The sequence below is a fragment of the Acomys russatus genome, chromosome 32 (assembly GCF_903995435.1).
Source record: "Acomys russatus chromosome 32, mAcoRus1.1, whole genome shotgun sequence".
NCBI classification, from domain to species: domain Eukaryota; kingdom Metazoa; phylum Chordata; class Mammalia; order Rodentia; family Muridae; genus Acomys; species Acomys russatus.
In genome coordinates, this window is record NC_067168.1 from 30,832,196 (window position 1) to 30,853,732 (window position 21,537).

The 21,537-nt window shown below is 42.9% G+C and overlaps 1 protein-coding gene across 3 annotated transcripts in view; it reads right to left on the minus strand.

The window, feature by feature from the left end:
• The window catches only part of Dnajc13 (DnaJ heat shock protein family (Hsp40) member C13), a 108,213-nt gene extending 92,056 nt beyond the window's left edge, over positions 1–16,157 (minus strand). Inside the window, exon 1 of one of the 3 annotated variants that reach the window (XM_051140505.1) lies at positions 15,953–16,156. The gene's annotated coding sequence lies outside the window, so the exon portion shown is untranslated. Of the gene's footprint in view, positions 1–15,952 lie in introns of all 3 variants that reach the window. The other 2 variants (XM_051140506.1, XM_051140507.1) reach the window with 2 other exon arrangements.
• Between the last annotated feature and the right edge of the window lie 5,380 nt (positions 16,158–21,537).

Below are 21,537 nucleotides of genomic sequence, written 5' to 3' on the forward strand. Positions count from 1 at the left end.
TAGAAAAGGTTTTCAGATGAAAATAATGTATCTTTATATCCAACCCTGTCATACAGTACCTTGGCACATGGTGAACATCTAATATAAATGACCGAGAGTCTAATCAATTACACAAGGGTTCTGTTGCACAGCTAAGGGCTGGCCACACTGCTGACCCTGGAGCTTCAGGGAGCAGGACTTCCTAAGTAAGAATTTACAAATAAGACTCTAATTAGAAAAGCAATACATGTCCATCGGAAGAAAGTGGAAATGTTCATAAGGAATCTTTCACCGTAGAATCCAAAGACATGCACTGTAGCCTCTCTGCCTCTCATATCTAGAAAAACTATCTTTTGCAAAACAAAACAAAACTAGGCTGGGTACGGTGGTACACACCTTTGATCTCAGCATGCAGGAAGTAACAGCAGGCAGATCTCTGTGAGTTCCGAGCTAGCCAGAGCCTCAAAGTGAGACCGTCTCAAAACAAACAACCCACTGCAAAACTGTCATGCACCTCCACATAATAACCGCTTTCCCAGTAGAACTAAGTATTCACTGAGAAAATACTTAAGGCTGCATGGTGTTCCATTTCCTGACTATGTGAGGACAGCACTACCCAAAGCATAGCTGTAATCCACTATTACCAGACTGTATCAAGGCAATGAAGAAAATGAAGCTGAGAGCAGTCTGATTAGTGGAATCCTCAGTCTGATTAGTGGACTCCTCGGGTTGCACAGAGCAGAAAACAAAGGGCTGCTGAATTTGTGATGACTCGGTACATGCGCTGAGGGCGAAATTGTGCTGTATTTTCTGATTGTAACCTAAGAGCGCACAAAACCCAGAAACAACTTATTTCACAGGTGGGGGGAATGACACTTAAACCCAGGTGACTCCTCATCAAAGTCTGGTGATGTTTTGAAGGCACAACATAATTTATCTATACAAGAGCTAAGGAAGTATGTGGGGCCTGATTTCTCAGCTGTGATGCAGCCTTCTCTCTGGCCTTACTGGAAATGCACGCTAAAAATTACTGTAGGATACTTACCAAAATGTAAAAGATTCAAATGGAAAAGTAGGAATTATACCTTGCGTAGACTTGCTTTACATCATTACATATGGCCAGGCTTTTTGGAAATTAATTCATAAATCATAAATTCACCACCTTAAGTATATGATTCTGTTATTCATAAACCTTCTACAGCCATCACCACCTCAAAAACCTTTTCATCACCCCAACAAGAAACCAGTTGGTACTGGGTGTGATGGTGCCTGCCTTTCATCCCAACACTCAAGACCTCTGAATTTGAGGTCAGCCTAATCTGAAGTGAGTTCCAAGGCGACAAAGTGAGAACTTGTCTTAAAAACAAGCAAAAACCCAAACAGATTCCCACTGACAGTCAGACCCTGGATCTCCTCACCTCCAGAACCTGGCCGTGAGAAACAGATGCTGCTTCTGTGTCTCTGCCTATGTAAGGAACTTTGCCAAATAATGTTCACCGTATGCATATGTGTTTTGTTCACGCATCCACTGAGTGACATTTGTGTTGTTTCTACTTTTTAGCTATTATTCACAACACTGCTCTGACATGTGTTTGTGAGCTGTTGTGGGAATGTTTTCATTTATGTGGTAAGTACTGGAGGAGCAAAGAGAGTCTTCATTCTTCCTCTTTGTTTTTACACCACCACCTAACACACTCTGCACAGAACGTGCCAGTCTATGGCTTACACCTCCTAGTTTCTTGCACCTCCTAGCTTTTCCCTAGTTCTCTTCTTAGTCTAAAGGCCAGTTTTTTATTTTTCTAATCCTATTAGTTCACTAACATATCTCTGGAGTCTACCAAAGAGACTGACACAAAACAGTTGCACTGGACAAGCATCTGCCTAAGTGACTGTAATGTGGCAATCCCACGGGCATCTCTGATGAGCACTTAAAGCCTGATGCAGGGGCAGTCTAACAAGATTTTGTCTTATCTTCTGGAAAAGCACCATTGATTCAGCAACACAAAACTAATTTTTGAATCCTTTATTATCAGAAAGAAGAAATTTATCTTACAGTCAACTGGCATTTTCTTACTGGTGCAGAGCCAGCAAATGAGGTCTGGACAGCTGCTAGGAGCCTTGGATGAGTTGAGTTGGTGAGACCCTCTGTTTGAACTGGTGAGCCTTTGCTTGAGTTGGTGTGACCTGGGTGAGTGGGTGAGGCACTGTTTATTATTGTAGTCTGCATTTGATATAGCTCAAAGAATCAGCCAAGATTTATTGAACCCACTAACACTCCTTCTGAATCAGCTGAGGCAGTTACTGCTGAAGAGAAACTGAGATATTATCTCTAAAGACTCAAAAACAAAAACCACCCTAAACTACACATATGGTAGTTTCCCTCATATATACTGCAAACAAACACTGGAATGATAAAAAGAAAGATGGGCGGAAAGGTGAGTAGCTGACACTGAAGAATGGTGTTTGGATTCTGGTCCACTCTGCTGGAAACAGAATGACTGAGTCTGTACCAAAGCCCTATCTTGGGCAAACTGAAAAGGAAGAAAAATGCTTTTGAGGAGAAAGTAGCTAATACCATAAAGTAAAAATGGGAGAAATATTCTAAAGGCCTGATGGCAGGCACACACTGGGAACCCAGCACTGGGGTGGCTGAAGTTGGAAGATAACAAGACCAGCCTGGCTGCATAGTTCCCTGGTAAGCCAGTGGCACATACCCAGCTCCATCTCAAAACTAAATATTAAGAAATAACGATTTTAAAATATCAACCACATAGAACTTAGAGCATGAGTCATTTTTAAAAAGACATGATTCCCTAATAAATCCATAAGGGAACAAAGGCAAAAATAATTTTGCAATTAATGACAATGGCTATTAATGAATTCCTACAGAAAACATCAAAAGAATGAATTTATGAGTGTCAAGGACATGGAGGAACCACTTGGACTCAAGTTAGTCCATACTGTTTGCAAAAGTATAAATTTCAGGAAGGATGAGGACACGCCGAGAGGATTCTGAGACAAGAACAGACAGGGGTCTAATATATGCTATTAAAAAAGAAAAGAAGCAAGGAAGGAAGAAAAATAGAAAACAAAAGCTACCAGGAGTGTCTGTTAAAGTAAAGCTATATTCCTGATGCAGATTAGCATACTTTCAGAAAAGACCAACAGGCAAGTACTAGAATTCTGCACATCAAGATTCCTATTGTTGGACCAGAAAGATGGATGGCTCAGAGGTTTAGAACACTCACTGTTCTTGCAGAGGACATAGTTCAATTCCTAGCACCCAAGGTAGCTCACAATATCTGTAACTCTAGGCCCAAGGCTTCCAATGCCCTCTTCTGACCTCCGTAGGTACAACACACATAAATAAAATGAGAAAACCATTGAAATAAATTATTTTAAAAAGTTAAAAATATGATAGCTAGTTTCACAGTATCCCATCATTTTCTGGGCAGTATATTAAAAGTAGCAAGTGCTTGTGCTGCTGACCTGTCTTCAAAGCCAATATAGCAAAGGTGCTCTTTATGGAAGAGAACGGCTACTTAACAGGCAAGGCTTGCCCTTTGGTCATGCTACACTCAGGTAAGTATGTCTGAGTGATAAGGGGGGCAGGAGACAGGGACCCACAAAGTCAAGTCACCTTACAAATGACATAATTCACTGCTGGTATCAGTAGCTGTACAGCCTTAAAATGGAAATCATATTAGCCATTGAATGGTATCTGAAAGCTGGAGATCGTGCTACGGCATGTCCTAAAACTGACTGCACAGCGACTCCCACCACGTACTCAGTTGTTAGTGACTGGCCTAGGCATCTAACACACATTGATCAAAGCCTGTCGCCCTGAGGGCTCCCATTTTGTTGACAAGAAAACTGAGTGTTGGGGAAATTCAATTACATCCTAGGGTCATACAGCTAATTAAATGGCTGGATCAGGCTCTGATCCAGCCCCTCCTACGTCTTCACTCCATATACTTAATCCAAGCTTTCCTAGATCCCCTCAACATCAGGAAATCCATTTCCACCATGTAATTAAGTATCACTTGGCAGCATATTCCTGGGATAATTGAAAACTTTTTTAATTATTATATTTTCCTGAAAAGAATCAAACCCCTGTTTGAAATAACTTTCGAAACTACAGAGTCAGAGAAACAAACGACCCCAGTACATGCAGGTCAAAACTCTAAAGCTGCAATACTCCATTACCTATGAGTAAAGCCTAGGGAGCACTTCCACCTACAGCTGCCCTTTGAACTTTTTGCAAAGGTTCCAAACAAACATGTGACAGCAACCTATCAGAGCATGACTTCAGGAACTCTTCAAGGAGAGTTCAGAAAGAGTACTTTAGCTAACTTTGAGCCTTTAAAAAATACCCAGACTAACCTCCCTTAGTCTGAGGCTGGGACCCACTTCCCAGCAGGATGACATTAAGCTTTCTAAATTTTCAAGTTTATTTATGCTATCAGGAAATTTTCTATTTTTAAAAAAGACATTTTATCCAATGAATAATAGGTGTCTTCAAAACTGCATTAACTCTTTCAGACCCTGAGCATACTTCTAAACAGAAAACTCACAAAATAAAGTAGTATCGTCAGGCATGGTGGTGCATGCCTTTAATCCCAGCACTTGGGAGGCAGAGGCAGGCGGACTCTTTGAGTTCGAGGCCAGCCAGGTTTACAAAGTGAGTACAGGACAGCCAGGACTAAAGAGAAATCCTGTTTCCAAACAAATTAAATAAATAAAATTAAATTAAAATATGGTAATATCAATTCACGAAAAGCAGCAAACACAGCCAGGTATGGTGGCATGCAGATACTACCAACACTGCGGAAGCTGTGGCCGGATGACCGGCATAAGTTTGACACTAGCTTGGGCTCCCTATTTAGTTCCAGGCCAGGCCTGAAGAAAGAGAAGAGAAGTACAGAGATGTGTTGACGGTACACTATCCAGGGGCAGAGCTGGAAGACTTCAAGCCAACCACAGAAATCACATGGCAGCAGGTCTGGGGATGCTTGGGACACGGTGGTCAGATGAGTTATCTGCAGCTATTGTGCTTTAAATACACCACTCCAGATGCACGAGACGACTCTTTTCTGCACTCTATTTTCTCCTATATTTCCAAGTATCTACTGGCACCTGTGTGCATCAAGACACTGGGGGATGATACTGCATGGTTCTCCCTCTATCTTTTATTAATCCCAACCCTTCTACAATTCAATGTAGAGCAACTCAACCTGTCCTGCTGGCTCAGTTACCTTAGTTAACTATGGTCTGAAAATACTAGGTAGAATAACCCTGAAACAAACAATTCACAAGTTTTAAATTGCACACTATCTCGGTCATGTGATGAGATCTCCTAACTCCCTCTGTCCTGCTAATCCATGCTGGGCATGCTAAGTGAGGACAGGAGTCCTGGCAGCCTCTGCTTCCCAGATGGCCTATTACGGTGTGGCAGTGTGCTATTAGGTAACCCGTTTTACTTCACAGTGGACCCGGCACCCAGGAGCAGAGATGCTAACAATGTTGTGGACATTCGGAAAAGCACCAGCTCCCTCCCTCCAGCGAGAGGGTAATGTTCTCATTAAGGAAAGGGAAAGTATACGCCAAGGATACTAGTGCCTCTGCTGAAACCTTCCACCCAAAGCCCCTGAAGGAAACATCATGAGTTTTGCTGCCATATCAAATTCAAAAGCCACAGTCACACTGATAAGTGATTAGGTGTGATAAAAAAAAAAAAAAAAAGTATTGTGTGCATGTGTGTGTCTGTATAGGAAAACAGCAGCCGGAACCGCTTTACGGCTCACTAGGTGTCTAGGAACCTATCCCCAGTGGACGAGGGAACTGTGTCTATCACCTAGAATTTCTGATTTCAAAAGTATGATGTTCTGTGGATTTAATCAGCATTCGTATGTTTTGCTTAACCATTTGTGAACTTCTGAGGGAAAAAAGAAATTTCTTGAACAATTTTAATGTCCAGGCATTATATCTTCTCTATTTTTAATAAGCTCTGAAAAGTTTAAATCTAATTGTTAATGGTAAAAACACTTAAGCAGCCATTATTCTTTATTATTCATGAAGAAAACTGCAGAACAGAGGCTGAAGCATCAAGCAGGTAATGCCAGTAAGAGTCATTTATAGGCACATGCTATAAATAACTGCCCAGCTAAAAAGATGATTAAACAGTAGAATGGGATCCTGTCTTGGCAGCCTTCTCCTACGGCCTCTTGTTAAAACTATCAGCTAAATTCCTTCCTGCAAGAATGCCCCATCTCAAATCCCAAGGCTTACCCTTGTTTTTCAGTAAGGTTGAAAAGCTTAATTGCACGCCCCCTGTAACTAAACTGCGCTGGCTCTGCCAGCCAGCACTCCACTGACCCGACAGGTCAGCACCAATGTTATCCACTCTATACCCTGGTATTATATCACTATTAGAATCTTTTTATAACACCTCAGGTTATTCTTTTCATAGAAATGTAATAAAGGTTAAAAGGTCAAATTTAGGCTTGGCAGGCATGGTAGTGTGTGTTTATAATTCTGGAACTTGGGAAGCTGAGGCAGGAGAATGAGTTTGAATTAAGTAAAAAAAAAAAAAAGAAAGAAAGAAAGAAAGAAAGAAAGAAAGAAAGAATCAAATAGCAGGACTCTGCCTCAAAACAAAACAAAATCAAAAGGGTTGGGCTGTCCTCTGGGACAGTTCATGCCCTAAGTTCAATGCGCATGTTTTGGCTGGAATCACTCTTTTCAATGAATTCTATGCTTTGTGCTTTCCAATAACACAGCCCTACACTTTAATTTATTACTGGCAGTAATGCTGGCACCCATTTACAATCATTTATGAATAAAATTATAATGGTCTTGAGAAGATACATGACTTTCACAAACACATGGGGGGAGAGCGGGGGAGAGCGGGGGAGAGCGGGGGAGAGCGAGGGAGAGCGAGGGAGAGCGAGAGAGAGAGCGAGAGAGAGAGAGAGAGAGAGAGAGAGAGAGAGAGAGAGAGAGAGAGAGAGAGAGAAATATGGGAATATCTGGGTCCACTGAGCAGACCCTACATCAAGCTGACACTGAACAAAGGCAGGATGAAGTGATCAACGCAGGCATAGCCTGAAGCAGACTGCAATCAGACTGTAAGTGGAAAAGGCTGCATGCACAGCAAAATTAAACACATGTGCATGACTTGTGTTAAATAAACTCAAAGGACTAAGTAGCTAAGGATAAGTGAGTGCATTAAAAATATAATTAATGAAAGAAGGAGTTGGAGTAAAAAGGTTTTTTACCTCTTGAAAATATGTATTTTGCACAACCATCGAACATAATTCTTATATAAACAAGACAATTTGGAATGATCAGGGAAGAGATTAATTTTCTCATTTTGAATCTATGAAATCTAAGTATAGAATTTACTCTCAGGTAATGAGTTAAAAGCACGGGTTTGTGCCAGGCAGTGGTGGCGCACGGCTTTAATCCCAGCACTCGGGAGGCAGAGGCAGGCAGATAGCTGTAAGTTTGAGGCCAGCCTGGTCTACAAAGTGAGTCTAGGACACCCAAGGCTACACAGAGAAACCCTGACTCGGGAAAAAAAAAAGGCACATGGGTTTGTTCTGAGAACTAAGATGGACTGATGGCTGGAAAGAGAGAACTGTGATACAACAGTGACAGTATGCTATTACCTGCAACATGCTGGAGAAAGGCATGACAGTGTCTGACATGCAGCTTGTCCAGTTTGGCCGTCCATGACAGGTCTCCAGTGTGCTCAGGAAAAGCTGCGAGTCTGCCTTACTTATTGAGGAAGTTTCCCTACACTGGAGTCACTGTTCACCATTGCCCGGGACACACATCTATCTAACATGGCAGACAGTCACAGCACTAACGTGTGTTTGTGAAGGTGAAACTTGAGTTTATCTCTGAGCATGGCAGGGTTCTACTAACACCCAGGGAGCAATTAACTAAAGGGAGACTCCCAGACACTGCCTTCTTAAAAATCTAAATTTCACAAGTGGATTTGAAATCTATATAAATCATATTATGATCTTAGAACTGTTTCAAACAAAGGGTTAAAAAGTGACTACAGAACATTAATTTTTTAATTTTTTACCCAGATTAAAAAGCTACATCTAAATTGTTTTAGATAAAATGTGCTGTATCTGAGGAAACCTGCCTCCTGAACTTTAACCCTGGCTTTAGTTCTTCTGTTGGTGTTTGTTTTGTTTTTAGTCAGGGTCTCATTAAGTTACCTAGGCTGCCTTCAAACTCTCTGCATCATGCCATCTTCCAGCCTCAGCCACCGCCATAGCTGGGTCATAAAGTCCTACACCTAGGTCATTAAAAAAATTCTTTTTTATTTTAATGTATGACTAAGTACAAGTTAAAGTACTTTCTTCAGAAAGAACAAATCAGTATGTGTAACGTGTACATCTACAATAACCTTAAAATAGCAAGAAACAGATGACAGTGATTTCAGCATACCCTACCTAACACCCCTTAACTTGAAGAGCTTGAATCCCTAGAGAAAAATGTTGTCACAAAATAGGGAAGCAAGCAATGTCTGACTGACAATCTCCTACCCCAACAACTGTCCAGAAGCTACAGCATGCTACAGTAGTATTTGCCACACCAATACTATTAACTGTAGGTCTGCCCCACTCTTTCTTAATAAGTCAAAGTGACTAGAATTTTTTCATGAGATAAAGGGCAGATTAAGATACAACCCCTAAATCTGAAGACACACTCTAAGTTTGATCTCAATGGGGGAGATACTGGGCAGAGCAGTTAATTGTGTGTGTAGGTGCACAAGTGCATGTGTGGAGACCAAGGTCAATCACTATTGTCTTAGTCAGGAACTGGCCTTTTAAAAAATGAGACAAGGTTTCTCAGTGGCCTGGAACTCACAGGGTACTCTAAGCTGGTTTGTGAGTAATCGCAGGGGCCCACTAGTCTCCACCTCGCCAGCGCTGAAATGATAGGTGCTAGCATGCCTGGCTTTTTAAAATGGGCTCTGGGTTTTGAACTTGGGATCTCATGCTGTGCTGAGCTACCTCCGAATCTCACCACAGTAGTTAATTTTATTGTCTTTCCTATTCAGCAATATAAATTAAATGATGAGCGGAGAGAGATCTATTTTAATCATGCATATGTTGATTCCAACAGGGGCATCTATCTCTTCTATTTTAATCATGCATGTTGATTCTATCTAAGAGAACACTTTTCATTTCTAGATAGATTTATCTATTATTTTAAAAATTAATTTTTTCATGGAAGATGCATTGTGACTTTGCCCTTTCCAAAACTGAAAAATGTATTTCATCTGAAAGAATATTCATCTTTTCAAATGTGTGTTCAATTCTTTTCAAATCTGTGCTACTAATCATTTATGTATTCTAGTTCCTATATATTTTTCAGACTTTCATCATTTCTATTTCATTGTATCTCAAGGTAGAATCTTGCTTTTGCATGACCACCACCCTTTAGATGGGCAAGCTCTTCTTTAGCTCGGATAGCAGGTACTTCAAAGTTTAGCTCTACTATGCTAAGGCGGCCCTAGTGGGCAACGAACCCCTGGCTATGTTCCCTTTACCAAGAGAGGCTAAATTTCCTAACCCTGCAGCAAACACAGTTTGAGTTACATTTTACAGTTAGCACCCCATACCTAATAAACACTATTAAAGCAGTTTAAGTGGCAGGCAGTTTAAGTGGCAAAAATTTCTCTCTTACCCTAATAAGCAACAGAAACACAATTTTCAAGTTCATTCTTTCTGAAATGCTTTTATCATTTCTACTTCTGCCATGGAATTTATAACTACACAACACCTCTAAATTGTCTTTAAAGAGGAATAATAAAGTCAGCGACTTAAAGGTCTGAGGGAAATGTGACTTATCTGCTCTAAGATTTGATAAATATTCAAAACACATTCTGAATCCTGACTACAAGTTTGAGGGAGAGGAATTAATTCTACAGCAAAAATACCAAAGGAACACAAGTCAGAAATGCCTGTAAAAGTCTACCTTTCAGTTAGTATTAGAGCTGGTATTAAGAAAGCCTGTTCCATGCAAACCTGAGCAGTTCTTTAGGGTCTGGTAACTACAGTTAAAGGCAGAGAGCATGAGAGGCTCACTGCCAACTGCTGTAGGTGTTTTGTTTCCTACCTGTTAATCAAGTGCAAATCAGTCCTCCCCCAGGACGTGGGTTAAATATATCACCTACTCAGGTGGTCGGGTCTACCAAAGGCAAAGGCCGTTGCTCCTGACCCTGTCTTATGAATCGTTTCTTCATAACACATACATGACACATACGGTATGTGGGCTGCTGAATAAAGTTAAGAGCACATGGAAGTAACTGTGAGGAAGTATGTCACATTGAATGCACTTTCACAGGTAATTCTGTCTTAAATCAGTTAAGATGACCATAAACACACCCTGGTTTCAGCTGGTTGCTAAAAGGACATTCCCTGAATCAGTGACTCTGGAGAGTTCCCATGACTATGAATCAGTTTCTATAATGAGAGGGATTATGGACTGGAGTACATTGCTCCAGAGGAAAAATGTGTTGAAAATATTGGTTAAAAATTTGAACTAAGCTGGGGTTGGTGGTACATGCCTTTAATCACAGCACTCAGGAGGCAGGGGCAGGCGAATCTATGTGAGTTTGAGGCCAGCCTCGGCTACAAATGAGTCCAGACAGGCAGGGATCTGTTAAACAGAGAAACCTTGTCTCAAAAAACCAAAAAGGGGGAAAAACTGAACTAGGGGCAAGAGAAATAGCTTAGTGGTTAAGAGAATGATCATCTAGGACAGCAATTCCCCCCACTATAAACTTATTTCGTTACTACTTGTAACTCTAATTTTGTTACTGTTATGAATCGTGACATAGTATCTGTGCTTTCTGGATGGTCTTAGGTGATCCCTGTGAAAGGGGTTTGACTCTCAAAGGGGTTGAGACCCACAGGTTGAAACCCCTTGCACCCATATTACGGCACTCACAACTGTCTTAAACTCCAAATCCAGGGTCTCTAATACTCTCTAGGGGCGCTTCCAGTCAAGTGCACCTACAGTCATAGACACACACAGATTGAAAACCTGTCCTCAATGTCCAAGTGCTCATTTGCATAGGGGAAAACCTATTTATAATAAACTAGCCCCACAAATGAATTCAATTTAAATGTAAACACAATATATATTCTACAGGGCTTAAGGTATATCAATTTCCCAGCACTGTAGCTACTATAAATTGAGATATTATATTTACCTTGTTCAGTTCGGAAAACAATGCTAACAGTGATTCCACTTGTGATATTTGAGTCACCAAGATGAGAAATTTGTACCCATCCATGTTTCTGTCACAAACTGATTCTATGCAAAGGTGCGTGGCGTATCTCTGACAATTTCATTGCTTACTGTGGTATGGCCATGCTTATTTGCATACTGAAATGCATATAGTCAGTTCTGCTACAAATTTATTAACTTATCCTAACATGGCTGGCACGATTCAGAAGTAGAGTGTCTGCCTAGCATATTTCGAACACTTGGAGAAGTTTGATTCCAATTTCACATCTGCTCATGTGCTATTTCAGAAACCACTGGGAAACCTATGGTGGACGTAGAGAACTAGTCAGCTGAACAGAGCTACTTCGGAATTCTCAAACCATCACACACACAAATCAACAAACTACAGTTCATGGGCACAGCACACCATACAACTTTACATCCCATCTCATTTCCATTTCCTTCCAGAGCATCACAGCAACTCCATACAACATGACCCCATCCACAAGCAACTAACAAAATAAAATGCTCGAGCACTGCTGTGTGCCCAACAGTGCCGCTTCCAAGTTCCCACTGCTTTAGAAGTGTTCCTGTAAAGCCCGCCAGTTCTTTGGCCCTAACCTCTTTTTCACAAATGTCCTGCTCTTATTCAGTATTATATAGCAAAGTGATTTTGGGAAAGCACACGGCATTATATTTTAGCATAAATGCTTTCTGGCTGTACAGACCACTAGAGATGTCTGCTTATTTTCTTAATGTGCAACGTGTTGTATCACTTGTTAGCCATATGTATGTATAATTTTTCTTTTATGAATATTTTTGGTTTTCTATCTAAAAACTAAAGTTCTAACAGATGATTTCCAGAAATTTTTTAGTTTTAATTTTTACAAATAGGTCTATTTTTGTGAAGAATTTGCCTGTAATAATTAATATACCATAAAGTCAGTGCTGTTCATTACTGTAGTTAATTCAGTTATCTTTTGGTTTCATGGTATATTTTTCTCCATCCTTTTATTTTTAAGCTATCTTTTAGAGAGGAGTTCTTGCAGACTATACATCTCTGTGTATATATCTTATAGACAATATATGTGTGTGTAGATACAATTGTATGTGTCTGTGTATACTTGAAATATGCATTAACTCTAAGAGCTTTGACCGCTCAGCCTTGAAATAATATATAGTTTACTATTTTCAGAATCTCCCCCTCCTTTGTATTACTGCCTAATCTTCTAATTTCACATGCTATAAGTGAAATACACTGCTGTTTTCCCTTACAAAATCTGACAGAACAACTTAAAAACTTTTCTCTCTGTAGAGACTCATTTCACATATTAATGTGGAAAAAAAAACCCTGTTATTTCCAAATAATCCTTCTCCCCTCTTCTTCTTCTTTTAAGAAAGGGTTTCTCTGTGTAGCCCCAGCTGTCCTGGAACTCACACTATAGACCAGCCTGTCCTCAAACTCAAAGATCCTCAAAGAAACTCAAAGATAGAATAGAACAAATTCTATTATCCACCGAACTGTCTCTCCATCTCCTATTTCCAAATCTTGGATGTGTTCCCATCAATGTTTCGGATGCGAATGGGTAATCTGCACGGACATGCGTACAGGTTTGCTCTTTTCTCCGCAGTGGGGACAAGTCGGGTGAGCCTGGGAGGCGTGCTGCGTCTCTGCTGTGCTTTCAATTCCAGCACTTCCGCTCCAGTCCTTCCGCTCCAGTCCTTCAGCTCCTACGTTTTTGAAATTTCTCATCTCACCCAGCATTTGACAATTTTTCTGTTTCAGAAATTAACGGTCACTTGAAATTCCTCATCGACCTGCATCAATCTGCGTGTAGCTATAACTGCTCTCTTAGGAATTCTTTTTTTCTTTTAGTTTTTCATCTGCTTTTTGTTTCACGAAAGCTGGACATATATGCAGTAGTGGAAACAAAGGTGAATGGTTTTGTGGCTGAAATGAGTATCCCTTTTCTTTGTCAGGCTGAGTGCAGACTCTACATTAACCTATTTAGGAGTTGAGCTGGTTCATGCCCTTGCAACAGTTAACCTTCGGACACCACTGGCTTCATTCTTTTGCAGAATGTGTCTCTGTGGTGGGAGGTGATTTAGAGAAATGTCTGTCTGACTTTGCATTGTGCTTTTGTGTAACCTTGTGTTTTTCCTTGCAGTATTCTGTGATCGTGGTAACTTAGTGCGGTGCAGGAGATTAAATATCAGCCTGAATCATATGTTATGTCACAGGTCAGGAGTATGTCCTCTTGAGTCTTATGACTGTGCCTCAACTCCACTGTGGAGTTCAGGACCCCATCCCCTAGATATTCTTGCCTTCTCCATATTCCCCTAAGCTCAATATATTTATTATCAGTAGTGTGGGTAATGTGGCCCCCACATCTTGTTAGCCGAGGAGCAAAAGAATTAGAGCAATTTCCTGGCCTTCTTAAAAGTTCTGCTGCTACTCCCCTCACCCGAGTCTGAGGAAAAGACTCTCAGCAAGGCCTTTTCCCATCTTTCCTAGGAGCACACCCGGTGGAATTTGTGTATAAACAGCTTCTAAGTTGGCACACTCGCTTTCATCCATTTTTCAACTGTTCTAGCTGAACTCTTAACCAATGCTGAAAAGTCCTCCTCTAGTTTTCACTCCTCCCCCGCCAACTCCTCCTTCAAGTCTGAGCTAGTGGTTTTCTGTGTCCTCAGTTCTCGAAAGTGGTCTTTGAAGTGATCAACTTGTCTAGTTTTTTTTCCCCTGCTGTAAAAACACAAGCAAAGCTTTCTGTCTTAGAATCAAAGCTAAGTGGTATACACAATTTCAGGGCAGCAAAGAGTATGTTAACAATTATTTTATATAAAAGGACTGTGGAAAAGGTTAAAAAGCCTCCCAACAAGCCTAACCACCTGAACTCAATCCTCCTGCCCCACATGACAAAGGAGACAACCACTAACTACCTGAGTTCAATCTTCATGAAGAACAGACACATGCCTGCAAGTGACCCCTGCTCTCCACACATGCTATGGGCACACAAACACAAAATAAATACAAACAGTATTTAAGTGCAAGAAAATCATGTTTATAGGTGAAAACAAAGACAAAACATAACAAACTAAAGCTGCACCTAACCACCGCCAGACATTAGACATTTGACCAAAGCCTTGGCAATACATAAAACTAGGCTGCCATTCAGCTTCAGACCTTGTTAATACTTCCCTAGCTTTAAGTACCTCAGAGAAGCAAGAGAAAAATTCACAACCGAAACCTCAAATTCACATGTGTAATTACAACTGCTTAGAGGAACGAGGCCAACTTGGGTATAACGTCCGCCCCCCCTTTCTTTTTCAACTCCAATTCAGTAGCTATTGGGAACCAGATGCTACTATTAACCTTCCTTCTAAGTTTAACAAGAACAGATTATTATGTCTACGTGGGTAACCAAATTCTTGGAAATAATTCATGCTTTTCAACAGTGCATAACTTTTTTTTACTGAAGACATTCATGTTTTAGTACATTTTTATCTTGAAAACTTGAGTTGTCTGCAACCAGGCTTGCTACCTATAATAGCTTCTCAGGGGAATACAAATGCTGGTACTGGTTCAGGACTCTAGTTTTAAGGTCTTTACATCCTTATTTCTTAACTCTGACTCCTCTTTTCCATCTTTAATTTGTTGTACTTCCTTTTTTAAAACAAATGTAAAAACAGTGCTTTCTCAACTAGGGCTTGCAGTCTCTGAATGTAATAGCCCGAGCCATCATTTTCGATACAGTGGCTTAAACATTGTTTCACATTGTATATGAACATTAAAAGAGTTATATGCCGTTTAAGTTAAGTTAAACAATGAAGCACTAGAAACAAAACTAAACACCTTAGAATAAAAGGGAAAAGCAGATCGGGGAAGCGAGACATCATTCCTTTGTGAGCTCATCTGTTAGGGGACGATTTTTATTTACATTATCCCTTCGCCAAATGATTAGGAGGAGAACGGTTTCGAGATAAGAGTGGTTAATTTAGCATCCTACAAGAAATGGCACGCAGGCGTACCCTCAACAGCCACTTCACTGAGCGTCCAAGTCCTGCTTCACGTACACCAAAGGCCGCGTTCAGAGGGTGAAATCACAGCCCAGCACCGGCAACAGTGACCGGGCCAGGCTACGTGCATGAAGGAAAAGCCTTGGGGGAAAACTTGGTGTTTGATAAAAGGCCTGAAGAAGAGCAGCTGCTCCTCCTTTTCCCATCAAATCGAAATAGAGCTGAGAGGAAAAGGGGGCGCGCGGGGGGGCGGGGGGGAGTCAAGTGAGTCTTCGCGGGACCCCAGAGGAAGGAAAGAGGATCCCTGACCCAAGGAAACCGGAGGCGCCGGCATCCCAGGAGGGAATCCCGAGGGCGGAGCCCACAGGGGAAGGAGGAGTGGAGTCAAGTCAGGGAGAGTTACCAAAGAGAAGTGGGGTATACAGGACAGCAATGGGAAAAGGAGAAGACTGCGGGGCAGGGAGAGGGGTGGGGCTGCCAGGGCAGTGCCCAGGGCAAATGTCACTCAGAGCCGGGGGAGGGGAGGGTCCGAGAGCAGGAACCCCGGGCAGGCGAACCACCCAGCCGCTTGCTTTAGCAGCTTCGGGCCGCAGCAGCTTAACGGCGCTCGCCCAGTGCTCCCTGTCCGGAGCCCCCCGGGTCCCCGCGGGTGGAAAGCGGCATCGCAGAAACCTAGAACCGGAGACGGCTTTACCTTCGCAGGAGGCTGGAGGCGCTCCAGCCCGAGCTCCGCCCGCCGCCGGCTCCACGTCTTGAGCGGGATGAGGCGCCGCCGGCCCCCGTCCCCTCTCGCTTTCCCTTTCCCCGCCTGGGCCAGTCGCCGCGGGTTCCTGCGCCGCGGCCCCCACCCCTCCGCTCCTCCCTCCGCCTCTCAGAGGCTCGCTCTGGACGCCGCCATCTTCGCCCAGGCTGCGAGCGCTGCACACCAACGCGCCTGCGTGACCGCCGCCCCGGCTGTCACGAGACCCAGTCAGCTGACCCCCGGCGCTTCCGCCTTGCGCCCCGCCCTCGGGCGCGCATTGCTCCTCCCCTCCCTTCCGGGAAATGCTGCGTGCGTGCCGCCCGCGTGCGGCTTCTCCGGAAGTACGCGTGCACAGAGCGAAAAGGCTGGGCCAAGAGGTCCCTAGGCCAAGCAGGGGGGCGAGGCGGCACGACTCCGTGGCGTGTCCCGGGAGGCCACGCCCCCCCTGGACCGGGTGCGCGTGCGTGGGGCCACGCCCCTCATTCTGTAACTTGCAGGCACTGGCTGCTGTAATTCTCCACCGGAGCGTACCTGCAGCTCAGTCCTATAGACTTCAGGGTCCTGGCGCATCCACGAAGCCATTGGAAACCTCAGTGCACATCTTCGGTTTAGCAGTATTGGGAGCCTAAAGGTTTTACTTACTATTGACACACCCAGATCCACACCTGAGCCGGGGGAGGGGGAAGGGTTTAAATTTTTGAGTGATCTGTGAGATGATGGAGACCCAAGCCTCAGAGGTCAAAGACCTTCGCTGGTAGAGTGCTGGACATGTTAACACTGCTGCCATCGTTGTCCTCTGCTCCCTAACCCTCAGCTGTCTGATGTAGGGACTAGCCTCCATCTTCCCATAAATTAAGGTGTAGTGTTCCTAGCTAGTAGACTTAGTGTTTGAACTCAAGTATGTTGACTCAAGAACTTAGGCTCTCAGGATAGCAGCTCACTAAAACTATATGAAGAGGGAGACCCAAGAGCAAGACTGTATCAGAGCGAAACGAGGATTCGGATCGCAATTGTCTCGGATATATTTAAGAAAGTGTCAGTGGTTCTATGAGGAAGAAAAAAACTTTTAAAACGAAGACGACTTATGTGGACACCCAGTTCTAGGTTTAAAGGTTTCTGGCAAGCTCAATATTCCTTTTGTGTAGTAGCAACCTTGGAATTGTAATTCTCAGGGACCCCCATCTGTAGTTGGCTCGTTTTATAGATGGCGGTTATGGGATGAAAAACATGTAAAATGATTTTTATAGACTTTGCGTCTTGACCGATTGACCCATTCTGTTACCGGAGACTATTGCATTTTTCATTAGGTAGGCTTTCCCATACTGGGCCAGTAAAATAAAGGGTGCATGAGCAACCAGAAGTGGCTGTTTGGAAAGAGCAGACTTCTATTTGTAGTAGAGTGAGAAGGGACAAGAAAAGAGAAACAAGAAGGGTGAGTTAAGGGGCCCTCTTGGCTTATCTCATGGAAATAAAAGTGTGCTTCTTGGCTTTTTATATGTTACAGAGCCTTAGACTAGTGCCAGAAGTAGATGTGAGGTGTACTATTTCTGTTTGATAGAGGAAGCTGACCCAGAGTGACCAGCTGACTAATTCAAGGTAAGCTTCACCCAAAAGGTTGAGCCAAGATTTGGCCACAGAGAGTGTAACACGAAGGCCATCAAACTACTACTAAACCCTTGACAGTGCCTCTCTGTTTAATAATTGGAACCAACTAAACGGATTCTCAGAGTTGAAAGGAGCTTAGGTAACATGAACTGCCTCCCTCTCCTGGAATGGAAAATTCCCTGTCTCTGAAGACAGCTTGAAGTTGAGAAACTTTGTGTTCTTCCAACAAGCTTTCTCTTGCAGAGATAGTTTCAGGGGATTGTTTGTTTGTCTTTGCTGTTCTTTTGCCTGTGTCACAGCCTTCCCATATCTGCCAGGACACCTGCCCGTATCATCTTGTCCTGTCCTTACCTGTGTTTTCACCTATCTTTCACAGATGCACCCAGCCTTTGCTCACCTTCCTAGTTTCCCTTAATTAGCCTTACATAAATTTGTCACTCTTCTTAAGATGCTAGAACGAGTGACAAGAATTAGGGCAAGTAGGAGGACTTGGCTTGTCTTTCCCTAGACTTCTTTAAGTTACTTTGTTCGCCACTCCCTAAACTTTTTGAAATGGGGTGTCAAATTCAAGGTAGACCTTCAAACTTCTCTCTCTGTATTTATCTTTTTTTTTTTTTTTAATTCAAAGCCCAAGATTGCGAACACTTTTTCATAGTGCACACCTATCAAATATTCAGTCCAAATGGTGTGATATAATATTTCAAAGCATTTACAATATACACCTCACCACCTCTAGACAGCAGTAATTTTATCTGTGCTCTAAGTTGACATTCAACACAGGAGAGGTTCAAGATCTTAAAAGATCCACGTGGCAAGGCCTGTTTATTGAATTCCCTGGCACTGCTGAAATGACCTTCCTAATTATATCAATGCCCAGCCCCGAAATAATCACTAGGAACTCTATACCATGCAGCAGGCTTTTGAGCCATATGTTGTTTGTCTACTGCTTGGCTTTGTTTCGTTTTGCCGTTTGTGGCATGGCCTTGCTTTGTATCCAGGCCAGCCTTGAGTTTTCAATCCTCCTCTCGCAGTGTTCGGAGTTGCGTGGGTTTAGTTTATTAACGATGGTATTAGATGTATGAGTGATTTGCCCAGGTATGTGCATCTGCACCACTTGCGTGTCTCATGTGTGCAGAGGCCAGAGGTGTGCCTGGGAGCTAGAGTGATGAGTGGTTTTGAGCCACAGTGTGAGTGCTAGGAATTGAGTCCAGCCCCTTTGCAAGAACAGCAACTGCTTTAAACTGCTAAGCCATCTCTCTAGCTCCTTGAATGCTTTACAGGTTATAGGCGTTCGTCACCACACCCAGATACATGTTTTTTTTTTCTTAAATACATTAACCACCACCCCTATGTAGCTACTGAACATGAAATAAAATTAATTTGAAAAATGCAAAGTAGCACATGAATAATTTTTCGTTGGTTATATGCGTGATGGAATAAGAAGTATCCCCATAGTCTTAGCATTTGAACATTTGGTCCCCAGTTGGTGGCAGTGTTTGGGGAGGTTTAAGGAGGTGTGTGGTCTTGCTACAGGAAGTGTGTCACTGGCAGCAGGCTTGGAGAGTGAAAAGTCACACTTCTGGTTTGCTCTCTGCTACTTGCGCGTGGTAAAGGGTGTAAGCTCTCAGCACCTTGCAAGCGCTGCTGCTCGCTGCATGTTGCCGTGCTCTCCCACCCTGGCGGCCCTTGATTCCTTTAGAACCATAAGCCCAAACAAGCTTTTTGTTCCATGTGTTCCCTCGGTTATGGTGTTCTAGGACGGCAACAGAAAGATAACCAATACAGCACATTTAACAAAATACCATTCATTAGCATAGTTAAACATCTCTCACCAGGAAATCTGAAGTCCAAAATTGTAGAAGTAACTTTTCTTCTCCTGGCTTAATTGTTGTCTGGGAGGCTTACTGCCTCCTTCTGCTGACCTAGGCCCAGTCCTGGAAGCTTCTAGCCTCCATGCAGTCTAACCTAGGCCTAGAATGTTTTCAGCCTCTGAGACTGCTTAATGGGCTCACCCTTACTTGTTCTTTCTGAGCTCTGGGCTGGCTGGTTCAGCTCAGCTGTTCTGGCTCAGACTCCTCTCCCAGCTGACTTATTTAATCTGGCTTCTCTCTGGGCCCAGAATTGCCCTGCTTGACCTCAAACTAACCCAGCAAACTGCTCTAAATCTTCTGGCTTCTCATTTTCTGGCCTGTTCCATCTTTACCTGAGTTCTCTCCCTCTGCAACCCATGTCACTATTACTGTCCTGGTAAAAAAAAACTGTCTCTTCTCTCTGAAAAACTGTGTATCCTATTCTATCAAATCTCCTCTGATTCATCACCTTTTCTGTCACTCAATTAGACATTACTTTCAAACATGGGTACTTCCTTCTACAAACTAACTTTACTTTTATTTGGGCCCAAAGACATGTTATCACCACACCTGGATCTAAACTTTTCTTTACCTGATACTTGCTCTATACCAGGCTGGCCTTGAACTCAGATCTGTTTGCCTCTGTCTCCTGGATTAAAGGCATGTTTGTATTCCAGCCAGATTACATAGACCTACAAGATCTTTGGATTCAATCTCTTACCACAACAGCCATGTTCTGAGTTAACATTCTTCCACACAAAACACTCAAAAAATTTGACATTTATGTCAGCACCTAAGAAGTTTCAGATTTTGGTGCCCTTCGTATTTCAGAGTTTTCAATGGATGGCCACCTGCTACACACACATTCTAACCCCTTTTAAGAGTATGATTCTGAGCTGGGAATGGTGGTGCACGCATGTAATCCCAGCACTTGGGGAGGCAGAGACAGGCAAATCTCTTTTGGGTTCAAGGCCAGCTTGGTCTACAAAGTAAGTCCAGGATAGCAAGGCTACACAGAGAAACCCTGTCTCAAAAAAAAAAAAAAAAGTGCAATCTGAAAGACTTCTGTCAAAAGCATTGCAGATCAAGGACACTTACCTGTACTCCTTAAAGCCTGGTAACATTCTTTGCTCTGGAACAATGTAATGGATTATCTATGAACAGTGAGAGATTAGGCTCCTCTCCAAACACAGGAAAAGTTATCTGGTCTCTGCTATTTTTAAAAGGGACTTTCCAGTGAGGGATTATCTTGATTAGGATAATAGATGTGGGAGACTCGTGCACTGTGACTGAGAGCATTGCCTGGATTATATAAAAAGGAGGCTGCGAGCTGAGCGACTCGGTTTCCAGTGTCTGCTTCCTGACTGTGGGTTGACTGTGACCAGTTGCCTTGGCTTTCCCTCCAGGGTGGACTGATGATAGCTAGTATAGCCAGCACCAAAGTGGACTGCAGCTCTCTGGTGCTTTCACTAGGAGACAAGTGAAATATGGTGCCTCCTCGTTGTTGAGCACCTTCTGAATAAGTGATTACCTTGTTCGTTTTCTGTACTGCCTCAGGCGGTCAAGGGCAAAGTAGTTCAGTTTTTGTCTCAGCCTGCCATTGACTGAGCAGGTACTATGCACTGTGCTAAGAAATGTATTGCCTCCTGCTCTCCTTGTAACTGGTGGGATCTACATGTATGCCCATATGTGTGTAGGCCAGAGGCCACCCTCAGGTGGTGTTCCCAAGAGCCATCCATCCACCTGGCAGCATCTCTCACTGAGACCAGAGTTTGCTGTTTTTAAGCTAGTCTACCTGGCATTCCTAATGCATGCCATAAAGCCCAGGTTTTTCTGCGTGTGCTGCGGATTTAATTCATGTCCTCATGCATGCACTATATATGCTGGTGATTAAGCTATCTCTTCATTGACTGGTTTAGTTTAATTTCTTTACACTTACTTTTATTTTATGTGTGTGGGTGTTTTGCCTGCATGTCTATATGTGTACCATGTGCATTCACAGTGCCTGATGAGGTCAGAGAGTATCCAGTCACCTGGAACTAGAGTTACAGATGGTCGCGAGCCACCATGTGGGTCCATGGA